At 44.4% G+C, this 12,569-nt stretch overlaps 1 long non-coding RNA gene across 1 annotated transcript; it reads left to right on the forward strand.

Moving 5' to 3' along the window:
- The first annotated feature begins 5,544 nt into the window (after window positions 1–5,544).
- Window positions 5,545–11,849, forward strand: LOC308466337. The gene is made up of 4 exons (XR_013980770.1): window positions 5,545–6,164; window positions 6,965–7,051; window positions 10,732–10,770; window positions 11,130–11,849. It is a non-coding gene; the product is annotated as an uncharacterized lncRNA (long non-coding RNA).
- Window positions 11,850–12,569: the final 720 nt, after the last annotated feature.

Consider the following 12,569-nt stretch of genomic DNA (forward strand, 5'->3'; position numbering starts at 1 on the left):
TCCAGGGGTGAAGTCAAGCTGCTGTGTTAGCAGCCCCAAAGTGACCTTGGGGGGCAAGCCTGGGCAGTGTGTATGGAGGTCCTAGGCTGCTCAGACAACAAGGTTGATGTGGTCCAAAGGAAAGCAGAGCAATACATTTGGCAACAGCTTGTCTGAAAGAGTTGCCGGAAAGAGATGTACAAGACACCATCCAACCATCTTAGGGACTCCACTAAGATGTGTAGGGTTTACTCCTTAGCCTTTTCTTCTCCCAAAGATGCCCCACAAAGCAGCAGAAGTTTAGGACCAGAGTTTTCCTACTCCCAGATGGGCCACCTTCCCAGGTTGATGAGCTCCATCTGGCCCTCACTTCCCTCTGCAACATGTGGGGTGGGGGTTGAAGCATTATCGGGAGATGGAGCCTCTTGTGAGGAGGGCTGTGTGTGAGTCTGCTGTTTGTCCACCTCTGGTAACAAGACACTACCACGCCAGTTAAATCTCCATAGAGACTGCACTCGCCCTCCAGCGGTCTCCCGGTTATGGGAAGTGTTGTGTGTGTGTTTTAATGCATGTTTTCCCAAGACCAGTGAGCGCATCTTCCCCCTCCCCCACCTCTTTTTTTGGTGTTTGTGTGTTTATAGATGGGCTTCTCCGCCTGCCTTGTGTTGAGGTGCGCGCCCGACAACTTTGGGGTTCCCCCCCTAAAAAAAGGTCAAGAACTCTGGGCAACCCTTTCCTAAAATAAAGCATGAAATCCCCCCAAAAAAACCCCATATGTTGGACCCACTATTGGTCTCCTCAGTTCAATCTGCTGGAGCTGGTCTTTGAATTCAGGGGAAGTATGGACTCATGTCCATACTTTCAATACTAGTCAACTTATTTTATTCCATCCATGACATTTCAAATACAATCTTATATATAGCAGCATTCCAACACATATTGCGTATCTTGTCCTTTTAATTCTGTTCATAAATCTGGGCTGCCCATTGTTTTATGCTGTCTGTTGAAAATTAGCTTTCATAGGCTTTTGGTTTGGTTTGCTCCTTGTTATTGTGGATTTCATTTTTTTGAAATTGTATTTTAAATACCATTTCACTGTAAACAATCCAGATAATATTTATCAATGGGCTGCCACATAAATGCAATAAATAAATAAAAATATAAGGGGATGCGGGTGGCGCTGTGGGTTAAACCACAGAGCCTAGGGCTTGCCAATCAGAAGGTCGGCGGTTCGAATCCCCGCGACGGGGTGAGCTCCTGTTGCTCGGTCCCTGCTCCTGCCAACCTAGCAGTTCAAAAGCACGTCAAAGTGCAAGTAGATAAATAGGTACCGCTCCAGCGGGAAGGTAAACGGCGTTTCCATGCGCTCCTCTGGTTCGCCAGAAGCGGCTTAGTCAGGCTGGCCACATGACCTGGAAGCTGTTTGCGAACAAACTCTGGATCCCTCAGCCTATAGAGCGAGATGAGCGCACAACCCCAGAGTTGGTCACGACTGGACCTAATGGTCAGGGGTCCCTTTACCTTTTATCCATGGTTTCAAGGAGGGAGTCTTTCCTACATCATACCTGAGTTCATCAGAAGTTTGCTTGGGCCAAACAGGGGCAAGTATGAATTGACACAAACCAAGGATAAAAAACAGACATACAATACAATACAATTGTGAATGAGCTTTTCAGCCTTTCTGGAGACTGCAGTAAAGAGACCTCAGAACAGTCCTCAAGAGATCAAATCATGGCAAGTGGATGGAATAGGAGGCAGCAGAATAGGAATACATACACAAATGTGTCTGTGTTAACACTTAAGGTAGAGAGGAGAGGGTCTCCTCCCATGATAAAGATTGAGTGAACCTTTTTCAGTTTTATCGTTGTATGCCTCTTGCTTCCCCATGTTATTTACAGTGCAGGTTCCTGTCCCTTTAAAAATGAGGGTGGCCAAGAATCAAAATCCCATTAGCTGCATTGTGCTCCCTGCTGCTAGCTATTCCACTTTCCCATCTGAAGAGGTAGGCTGCAACCTACAAAGGCATATGCACAATTTTTTAAAAAACACAAACAAACCAGGTCTTCTGAAAAGCTGCTACTGAATAGCCAAGCCTATCTCAGAACAGGATTTGCTTGTGAGTCTTTCATCCCCTCATCCCCTTCCCCCTCAGTCCAGACCTCAAGGGGGAGAAGACCCCCTTTTTAAATCTATTTCTCTCTTCTCTTCCTCTAATCGTCAGAAGACTATAGATCTCTAGTGTTCTCCCTCTCTCTCTTTTTCCATCTGTAGGGATGCAATAAAAACCTTTTCCCCATTATAGCTTTATGTTAGCATTTTTCATCAGTGAGGCCAAAGACCAAATAAGCATGAGTTATAAATTGCCCATTGAACCATAGCAGAGTTCCATAACCCCCATCTGTCAGGCCTTTGTAAGAGTTTGGAAAAGCAATTACCTATTCTCACTTGCTGGATAAACAAAAGATGTATTTTTTCAAAGGCTGTCAATCAGCACAGGCAATCCATTCTCTTTTTTAACAACAACAACAACAAAAAGCGATGGTTTGCTTTTGCAAGCGACCTGTTATCAGGTGCACACATCTTCTCTCCATAATGTGTGCAGTGTGGGACAAGTCGCACAATGTAGGAGTCACACACACAGTTCGACTTATATAAGCATGTTCTGTAAGCCTAACCTACGAAGCAGAACTTTTGCGCCACAGTGGAGTCTACAGTGGTACCTCGCGTTAAGAACTTAATTCATTTCGGAGGTCCGTTCTTAACCTGAAACTGTTCTCAACCAGAGGTACCAAGTTTAGCTAATGGGGCCTCCCGCTGCCGCTGTGCGATTTCTGTTCTCATCCTGAAGCAAAATTCTTAACCCGAGGTAATATTTCTGGGTTAGCAGAGTCTGTAACTTGAAGCGTCTGTAACCTGAAGCGTCTATAACCCGAGGTAGCACTGTACAGTGGTACCTCGGGTTAAGTACTTAATTCGTTCCAGAGGTCCATTCTTAACCTGAAACTGTTCTTAACCTGAAGCACCACTTTAGCTAATGGGGCTTCCTGCTACTGCCGTGCTGCCGGAGCCCGATTTCTGTACTTATCCTGAAGCAAAGTTCTTAACCTGAAGCACTATTTCTGGGTTAGCGGAGTGTGTAACCTGAAGCGTATGTAACCTGAAGCATATGTAACCCAAGGTACCACTGTATTTGCAAATAGCTCTGGGGACCATTATGACGGCGACACTGTATAGAAAATATTGTTGCACACCATCCTGGTCACCCTTGGAATGAGGGACAGCAGAGACCGTGGTGCCTTTAGGATAGGTGGTTTATTTACACATATCTGCAATCTGAGCCTATGATTGAGGGGGTTACAGCATTAGCACCCTGAGATGCTCTTGCTTCTCCTATAGCCAGGATTCAAGGATTCAAGGAGATTCAAGGAGAAATCAAGGAGATTCAAGGAGAAATCAAGCATGTCTCTCCTTCACAGGAATCTGCCTGCAGCATACTGCTAGCCTGGTTCCAACATACACCTGCCGGTGGTCAAAGACTCTCGTGAGGCAAATCTTTAAAAAATGCAGTATAAACACCGTCAACTGGGAAACACTGGCCTGTGAGCGCTCCAGTTGGTGTCATGGGCTTTGAAGATACTCAAACTCAGGACCAAAGAGAGAAACGTGCTAAGAGGAAGGCACGTTTGGCAAACACTCACTGTGATCAACTCCTGCCCAGAAACCCCACTGTGGAAGGACGTGTGGATCCAGAATTGGCCTCCACAGTCACTTACAGACTCACTGTTAAAACTGTGTTTATGGAAGACAATCTTACTAAGAGTGATCGCCAAGAAGAAGACACCTGCCCTGGCCTTTGTCCTTCCCACTACCAGCCAGGTGAGGGTGGGAAGGGGCCCACTCATTTGTCTTCCAGCACAAAGCAACATTTCTTATACTAATGACCCATTAATTAGGACCATTACCAATAAGCTGGCCTGGCTACTTCAACAATGGAATCTTCCACTGGATTGTGATGTTTGCTGGATCCAGGAATTAGAAGGGGCTCAGGCATACAGCAGACCCTTCAAGTGTCCTAACAACAACAACAACAACAACAACAACAACAACAATTTCATAATTTATACCCCACCCATCTGGCTGGGTTTCCCCAGTCACTCTGGGCAGCTTCCAGCACATATAAAAACATACTGAAACATCAAACATTACCTGCCAAACTATTCTCCAGGGACAGTCCCAGATTCACAGAAGCCGTCCCAGTTTCTGATTTGATCCTGGAATGTCCTGCTTTTCCTTAGGACATCCCTGTTTTCATTGAAGAAATGCTGTAAGATATGGAGTTATACCATGGGTAGGCAAACTAAGGTCAGGGAGCAGGATGTGGCCCAATCGCCTTCTCAATCCGGCCCACGGACGGTCCGGGAATTTTTTACATGAGTAGAATGTGTCCCTTTATTTAAAATGCATCTCTGGGTTACTTGTGGGGCCTGCCTGGTGTTTTTACATGAGTAGAATGTGTGCTTTTATTTAAAATGCATCTCTGGGTTATTTGTGGGGCATAGGAATTCGTTCATTCCCCCCCCCAAAAAAAAAATATATAGTTCGGCTTCCCACAAGGTCTGAGGGACGGTGTACCAGCCCCCTGCTGAAAAAGGTTGCTGACCCCTGAGTCACACCAGAGTAAAGGAGATAAGTAACTATACACCTTTAGAAGACATATGAAGGTAGCCCTGTATAGAGAAGGTTTTAAATATTTGTGTTTTATTATGTTTTTATATATGTTGGAAGCCACCCAGAGTGCCTGGGGCAACCTAGTCAGATGAGCAAGGTATTATTATTATTATTATTATTATTATTATTATTATTAAATAGTACATCCCTATTTCCACTGGAGAGATGTTGGATGATATACTGTATTTTTCGCCCTATAGGACGCACTTTTTCCCCTCCAAAAATGAAGGGGAAATGTGTGTGCGTCCTATGGGGCGAATGCAGGCTTTCGCTGAAGCCTGGAGAGCGAGAGGGGTCGGTGCGCACCGACCCCTCTTGCTCTCCAGGCTTCAGGAAGCTGTCCGCAAGCCTTGGGAGCCCGCGGGAGTTCCCGCCGGTCTCCCCAGGCTTGTGGAGAGCTGCCTGCATCCCGAAGCCCGGGGTGCGCTGAGTAGCACGCCCCGGGTTTTGAGCAGATATCCACAAGCCTGGGGAGACTGGCGCGACTTCCCGCCAGGCTCCCTAGGCTTGCGGATAGCAGCCTGTTCTGGGGGTTGGGGTCGGGGGAAGCTCGGGCTTCCCCCGCCCCAGCCCCGCGCCTGGAGGGGAAATATTTTTTTTTCCTTTATTTACCCCCCCCCAAAAAAAAAACTAGGTGCGCCCTATAGGCCAGTGCGCCCTATGGGGCGAAAAAGCTCACTACACTATGTACATAGAAAATATATAGCAAGGAAGTAAAGTTAAGCAAATATTGGGAGGCAGCATGCATGCCTGAATTCTTAAAGAGGTGGACCATACTGACTAATGGTTTGACTCAGCATAAAGCAACTTCTCATGGAAACAGCTCTTCAACTCTGGGTGATTTCCTATTTTCCTGCAATTTCAGCCCGGCAGCATTTAGATCCCCACCCGACGTAATAATCTGGAGACTCGGTGGCGATAGGGATCCTCTCTTTCCCATCTGCACCCTGAGATAGGAAAGCAGAGAATGCAGCAATGGCTCGCCTTGGCACTGGATTAGGAGCAATTTAAATCCCCTGCATTAAAGGGCACGGAAGAAAAATCAGCTGGATAGGCAAGATAAATCCGCCCGGCCCAGCAGCAACTTCATGCATCACTGTCTCCTCACTTTCCATTTCGACACACCACCAAAGGGCACCAGCTTACGCGTCATGCTGAGTTATTAAGAGATAGCTGTGTCAATGTCAATCATGCCATTTGAGCTTGTTAGTCAGAACTTGATTAAGTCGGCAATGCCTGTCAATCTGTCCGATGGAAAAACAACAACTCGGCACGTGATGGGAAGCAGGAAGGGAACTTTCTGCTGTCAATTATAGCCTTTCTTCCACAATTTTTTTGCAATTCAGCCTAAGTTGTGCAGCTGGGGAGAAGGAGGAAGAAGAAAAAGAGGAGGAGGAGGAGGAGGAGGAGGAGGAGACAGTTGGTCCCAGAGCCAACTGATATGCCTACTCAGATATGTAATTTTACTCTTTTTCCCTTAACGTTGCTGGTTTTACTTATATTGGGGGGGTGATATATCAATTTGCTTTTAAAGTTTTGTTTTCTCAGTATTTTTAATACCTAACTCATATTGTTTTATTTGAACTGCCTAGAAGTTTCCTCTGATAAAGTAGTCAATAATACTACTTTAGTATGGGATAATGTAGTCCCATAATGTAGTCTGTAGTCCGCTGGCAGTAGGAGTACAATATGGGCATGTCTTTAAGTTAACATCTTACATTAAAAACCTGACAGTACCAAATTATCGAAGGCTTTTCACCAAAGCCAGACTAAACGTCTTTCCTTCTGCAGTGTTGGATGGCAGGTTGAGAGGAGTTCCCTACCAGGACAGACTTTGCTCGTGTGCTCAAGACATCGATTCCATAAAACATATTTTGTTGCACTGCGCAAAATATGAGCAAGCCAGGGCTGAACTGATATTACCCTTGCTGGTACCTTTCCTAGGAAAATCAGAGGCTCACTATGTCAGGTTCCTATTGGAAGACCAGACAAATGCTAGAACATTAGCAGTGGCCAAGTTTTTATCGGTGGTTGCAAGAACCAATGATCCCTATATTCTGAACAAAATGCTTGTTTAACCTGGAGGTAGGCTGTATGAATTGTGTATTGCTTTGTAACAATTTGTTGGGTCTCTGGACCGTAATAAAGGTTGATGATGACGATGACTTTAGTGGTGTGTTTGTGTGTACATGTGCGCCTTATTTTGGCATGCCCATGGAACTTCCTGAATGACTTTTTCACATTCTCTATTGTACAGTGCACAAACACCGAATTATTCTGTGCCTCCTAAAGCTGAAAGAACTTTTTCTGAGAGAGCTTTCTCTAGCACAATGAGGGATGTGGGGTAAGAAGAAAGCTATAGGAAAATCTTGAAATGTTGTGGAGGGGTCTCAAAACTGGATGATTGTTGTGGGGTTTTTTTTTTTTTTTTTTTTGGAAGGGGTTACTTCTCTGGCATGGGTCTTTGAAAGTGGGGAGACATTTTTAGGTTGAAATTTAGCACATACCCAAGGACTATATCTGTTGCAGATATTAATATAAAAATTGTGCCGTTTGAAGTGACTGAATGCATGAAAACTGAGTCCTTTTGGAATGAAAATTTTAATTGTTTAAGTTTAATTCAAAAGTTAACTTGCAGAACTTTTTTCAAAAAACAGAACCAAAGCACCAAAGAGACATCCAAAATATCTATACAATGTATTGTGCTGTCCAGCACAGGTTCAGCATCGTAGAAGTAAAATAAACTTATAATCCGAGCTGACAAACATACCTCTTTCTTTCTTTCTTTCTTTCTTTCTTTCTTTCTTTCTTTCTTTCTTTCTTTCTCTCTCTCTCTCTCTCTCTCTCTCTCTCTCTCTCTCTCCTCTCTCTGGCATTGCATTCCAGCCCCTTTAAAACGTAAAGGGATCCCTGACCATTAGGTCCAGTCGTGGCCGACTCTGGGGTTGCGGCACTCATCTCACTTTATTGGCCAAGGGAGCCGGCGTACAGCTTCCGGGTCATGTGGGCAGCATGACTAAGCCACTTCTGGCGAACCAGGGCACAGAAACGCCGTTTACCTTCCTGCCAGAGTGGTACCTATTTATCTACTTGCACTTTGACGTGCTTTTGAACTGCTAGGTTGGCAGGAGCAGGGACCGAGAAACGGGAGCTCACCCCATCGCGGGGATTCGAACCGCCGACCTTCTGATCGGCAAGTCCTAGGCTCTTTGGTTTAACCCACAGCACCACCCGCCCAGCCCCTTTAGCCTAGAGCTGTTAACCTGCAGCTCCCGTTTCTCGGTCCCTGCTCCTGCCCCACTCTCAGACCAGTGACTTGAAATCCCTTGAAATAACGGGGAAACAAAACACTAGATGGGCTCAAAAAGACACAGATTACGTAGCTCCAAGATGGGATCAGTCTGCTTTCCAAAGCTGCAAATACCAGTCCAGTCTTGTGCCCAAAACACACCATTAATTGTTAGTGCTGATCCATAATGATCTTTCATTCCCCAGTTTAAAATACCCTTTTCCCTGTTCACTGCATCTTATTTCTTCCACTGCTCCCCCCCTTTTAAAATCCATTCCCCCCCTCTTGCTGTTACAGCAAGAAAGTAAAAGGTGACCTAGTTTTAACTTGTAGGGCCCTTTCCCTCTGAATCAATGCACTGCTCTATGGGACATTTGCAGAATCGTTCTATCTTCTACTTGATCAAACAAATTGGGGAAGACGGAGGGGACGGGGAAGGACAAATCCAAAGGGGGGGGGGAGACAAAGACAAATTATTGTGGCTATTGGGGAGATTTCCTGTGCATTTTCATGAGTTCTAAAAAATCACCTATGCTACAAAAACACGCACATAAGTCATTCACGAAGCATGGTGATTGGAACGTAAAATTGCCTTTCTTTCCGAGGTGATGGCATTCTGCGACGAATTCCAGGTCCTTGGCAAGTATCCTGGAGGGCGAAATAATACATATGATTAAGTGCTATTTATTGATAGTCACAAAACATTGTTTCTTGTGGCTAAAATTAGATGATCTAATTGGTTGCTAGGATTTGGTTTGGGGAGAAAGCAGAGATTATTTTCAGCACAGCTAAAAACTATTGTGATCGGCATGGCCACAGCAGTGTGGGTGGATGCTGTGAATCCATAGGAATAGAGAAAAATGAGAGATGTGGATTGGGCGAGGAATCTCTGGGAAGAATTCAACAGAGCACTGTGGAGATCGTTCCGTCAGCTTACCAGATGGAATGGTCTCCCTTTCCTCCCCCTATACTATGCTTTGCTGTGGGTTCTCCCAACCACCATCACGTCCAAGACAATTGGGGGTGCACAGGAGATAGCAACAGGAGATGCATACCCTCCAAGTGTCCCTATTTTCCGGGGACTGTCCTGGATTTACAGAAGCTGTCCCTGTTTCTGATATGATCCCAGAATGTCCCGCTTTTCCTTAGGATGTCCCTATTTTCATTGGAGGGTACGGAGTTAAGTTACCCCTGAGCAGGGCCGGATTTAGGTTTGATGAGGCCCTAAGCTACTGAAGGTAATGGGGCCCTTTATATGTCCAGCTGTCTGTCAGCAACAAATTGTTGCTGTTTTTTGTGTTGAATATATGCTATTTGGTAATTTATGGACCTAATCCAAAGCCATTTGCACATGCAGAATGTAGGCACCCTATATATAGAAAAGAGCAAACCAGGGATATTTTAGGGAGCAGGCTAGCAGGCGGGGCCCATGACTTGCATCATAGGAGCCTACACAACACAAAACCCTGTTGCTGTATGTAGGTTTTATTTTATTTGTTTTTTATCTTCTATTTTGGAAATGTACATCCAGGTTGTTTTTTTCCTTTAATTTTTTTGGGGGCCCCAAGAGCGTGAGGCCCCAAGCTATAGCTTCTTTAGCTTATATGTAAATCCAGCACTGCCCCTGAGCCAAGGAGATGAATAACTATACAATCTTTAGAAGACATCTGAAGGCAGCCCCATATAGGGAAATTTTTTTAAAAAATGTTTAATGTTTTATTATGTTTTTATATATGTTGGAAGCTGCCCAGATTGCCTGTGACAACTTAATAAAATTATTAGCAGTGGTAGTACTGTGATACCTCGGTTTAAGAACAGCCCTGTTTACGAACTATTCAGTATACGAACTCCGCAAAACCGGAAGTGGTGTTCCGGTTAGTGAATTTTACCTCGGTCTATGAACAGAAGCTGAATGGTAGAAGGGCACTGGCGGTGGGAGGCCTCATTAGGGAAAGCGCGCATCAGTTTAAGAAAGGCTTTGGTTTAAGAATGGACTTCCGGAACAGATTACCGTATTTTTTGCTCTATAAGACTCACTTTTTCCCTCCTAAAAAGTAAGGGGAAATGTGTGTGCGTCTTATGGAGCGAATGCAGGCTGTGCAGCTATCACAGAAGCCAGAACAGCAAGAGGGATTGCTGCTTTCACTGTGCAGCGATCCCTCTTGCTGTTCTGGCTTCTGAGATTCAGAATATTTTTTTTCTTGTTTTCCTCCTCCAAAAACTAGGTGCGTCTTGTGGTCTGGTGCGTCTTATAGAGCGAAAAATACGGTAAGTTCGTAAACTGAGGTACCACTGTAGTATCATCATCCTTTTCATCATTGAACAGGACATCCCTATTTTCATCGGAGAAATGTTGGAGAGTATGTAAACCTGGACACTGCATACACTGTCCAAGTCCTTTCTTTGTGTGCCCTCTCCAAAGGAGGTGCAGAGGGTGGCATCACAAGCAAGGGCCTTTTCAGTGGTGGCTCCTCACTTGTGGAATGCTCTCCCCAAGGAAGCACACCTGGCACCATTGTTGTCTGCTTTTAGGTGCCAGGTATAATCCTGTGCCTGAGGTTCCCCATCTCTGCCCTAAAGCCCGAACACACGAGTTTTTCCTGGGCGTGACAATGTTCCAATCCCTTGCTTCTCAATCTGCTAAGGCTACCACGGGTCTCATCCTGAACAGGCTGCATCCCTCTCTAGAGTCTAATGTCAGTGCCTTATTCGTGCTCCATTTCTTGTTTTTACAGCATAGCTGGCAAAGTATTCTCATTCGATTTCCTTTTTCGGTGAGTACTGAACCTCTTTTTCCTTTCCGTAAGACGGGATGCTTGCTTTGCTTGTGTGAATTGCACTTCAGGGAGACTATGGAAGCTCCTGTTTCTTCTCAAATAACAAGTCACAGGAGCAAGAACAAGGGTGTTAAGATCACATTTAATTTTGATGTTAAGGGGCAAGAATGCAGCAGATAAAATAAAACATCTATGCGAAAGTAATACGTTTCCCCCCAAATGCAATGACTCCTTCTGCGAGTCATTTCCATTTCCTTGTGATATTAATCCATTAGGTAACTGGGGGGGGGGGGGTGAGCAGCAACTTGGTCTCCATTGAATAAAAGAAGTTACCATCTGACCTTTTTTGCCTGCAGGAAACATGGTGAAATCCTTTTGGGAAACCAGCTGCTTACACCCTGGGTTTCTTAACAATTTTCAAGTCTCTTTAAAAGCAAATCAGACTCACTCACTCACTAGGATACCTCTGGAGAGATGAGACGTCGGGATGAGATGAGAGATGGATGTCGGGAGCTGGGCATTCAACAACTAGGATCACAGCACTGCCCAATTCAGCCCTGCAATTAGATGACCTCTGAAGGAACCAAAGGCCATGTTCACAAGATCACTTTGTATTTGTTAAAATCAACATAAGCTTACTTCTATGAGCAAAAAGTGTTCTTTATTAACTCAAAAGGGGGAGGGCATTTTCAGGCCCGTGGACCAGATATTTATCTCTCTCTCTCACCCCTGTAGGCCAAGTTTTAAAGGTGGGTGATCATCTGATATGCAGAGACCACTTGCATCTAAATTGGTGTGATTTTTAAAAATCCTAATCTGTTTCTGAGACACTCTGTGCTCACTTCTCTTCAATCTGTGTTCTGGGTTCCAAGCTGCTCCGTATAAAATGAAATTATGTGCTCCTCATTCATTACAAATGGGAAATTTTGAAAGTGGCTGTAACTTTTTTCTTTTTTGCAGAAGTTGAAAAGCAGTTGGTTCCCTCCAGGGTAAGGACTCCCCACAGTTTACTGTGTATTTAAAACTGTTTGTGTTTCCATGTAGTTTGTGTAGTTCACATGACATTCCCTTCCAACAACACCAATCTTGATGCTTCCCTATGTTAAATTTAGGTTTATCCAAATTTAGGTTTATTCAATACAAGGATAATCTGATGAATGGAGGGAAATCAGGTCCTAAACTGCAGCGCTCAGGGTTGCAGATTATTTCTTTTGGTGTTTGGTAGTGAGTGTACTTATCACTTTCTGCAACTCCTCTTTCCATGCCCACTACTTCCTCAATGTTGTAATATATAGTTATTGGCTCACACTTGCATGCACGAAAGGGTTAACCTGAGCCCAGAGCTCAGATAGCCAGTGGGTGGAGCTAGCAAGTTCCTGGCAGCCTTTGCTCCACCCTCTTTCTGTCTCTCTTTGACAGAAAGAAAGAAAGCAGTCATGTGTTTTGGTTCCCAGCTCAGCAAAATGCTGCACATGAATGAAAAGTCTCTCTAAAAGAATATTTTTACAGCCTGCTGACCCAAAAATTACATGATCCTTTTTGTAAGGAAACAAGTTTTCTTTTTAAATTGTTTGGGAACTTTTCTTCTTCATCATTTTACTGCCAATGGATGGAGACTTGTTTGCTGTAACTCCTGAAACTCTGTGACTTAATTCTTCACTTATTTGCAAAGCTAAACATCTGAGATTTATTCTAGCCTAACTATTTTCATGGGGAGCATTTGCTTAAAGGTGGATGAGGGCAGATGTTAATCTAACCAAATTTTAAAGTGCTTGGAGCAATTGTCATTGTACTAA

This window comes from Podarcis pityusensis (assembly GCF_964106645.2).
Source record: "Podarcis pityusensis genome assembly, chromosome: 17".
Taxonomy (NCBI): Eukaryota; Metazoa; Chordata; class Lepidosauria; order Squamata; family Lacertidae; genus Podarcis; species Podarcis pityusensis.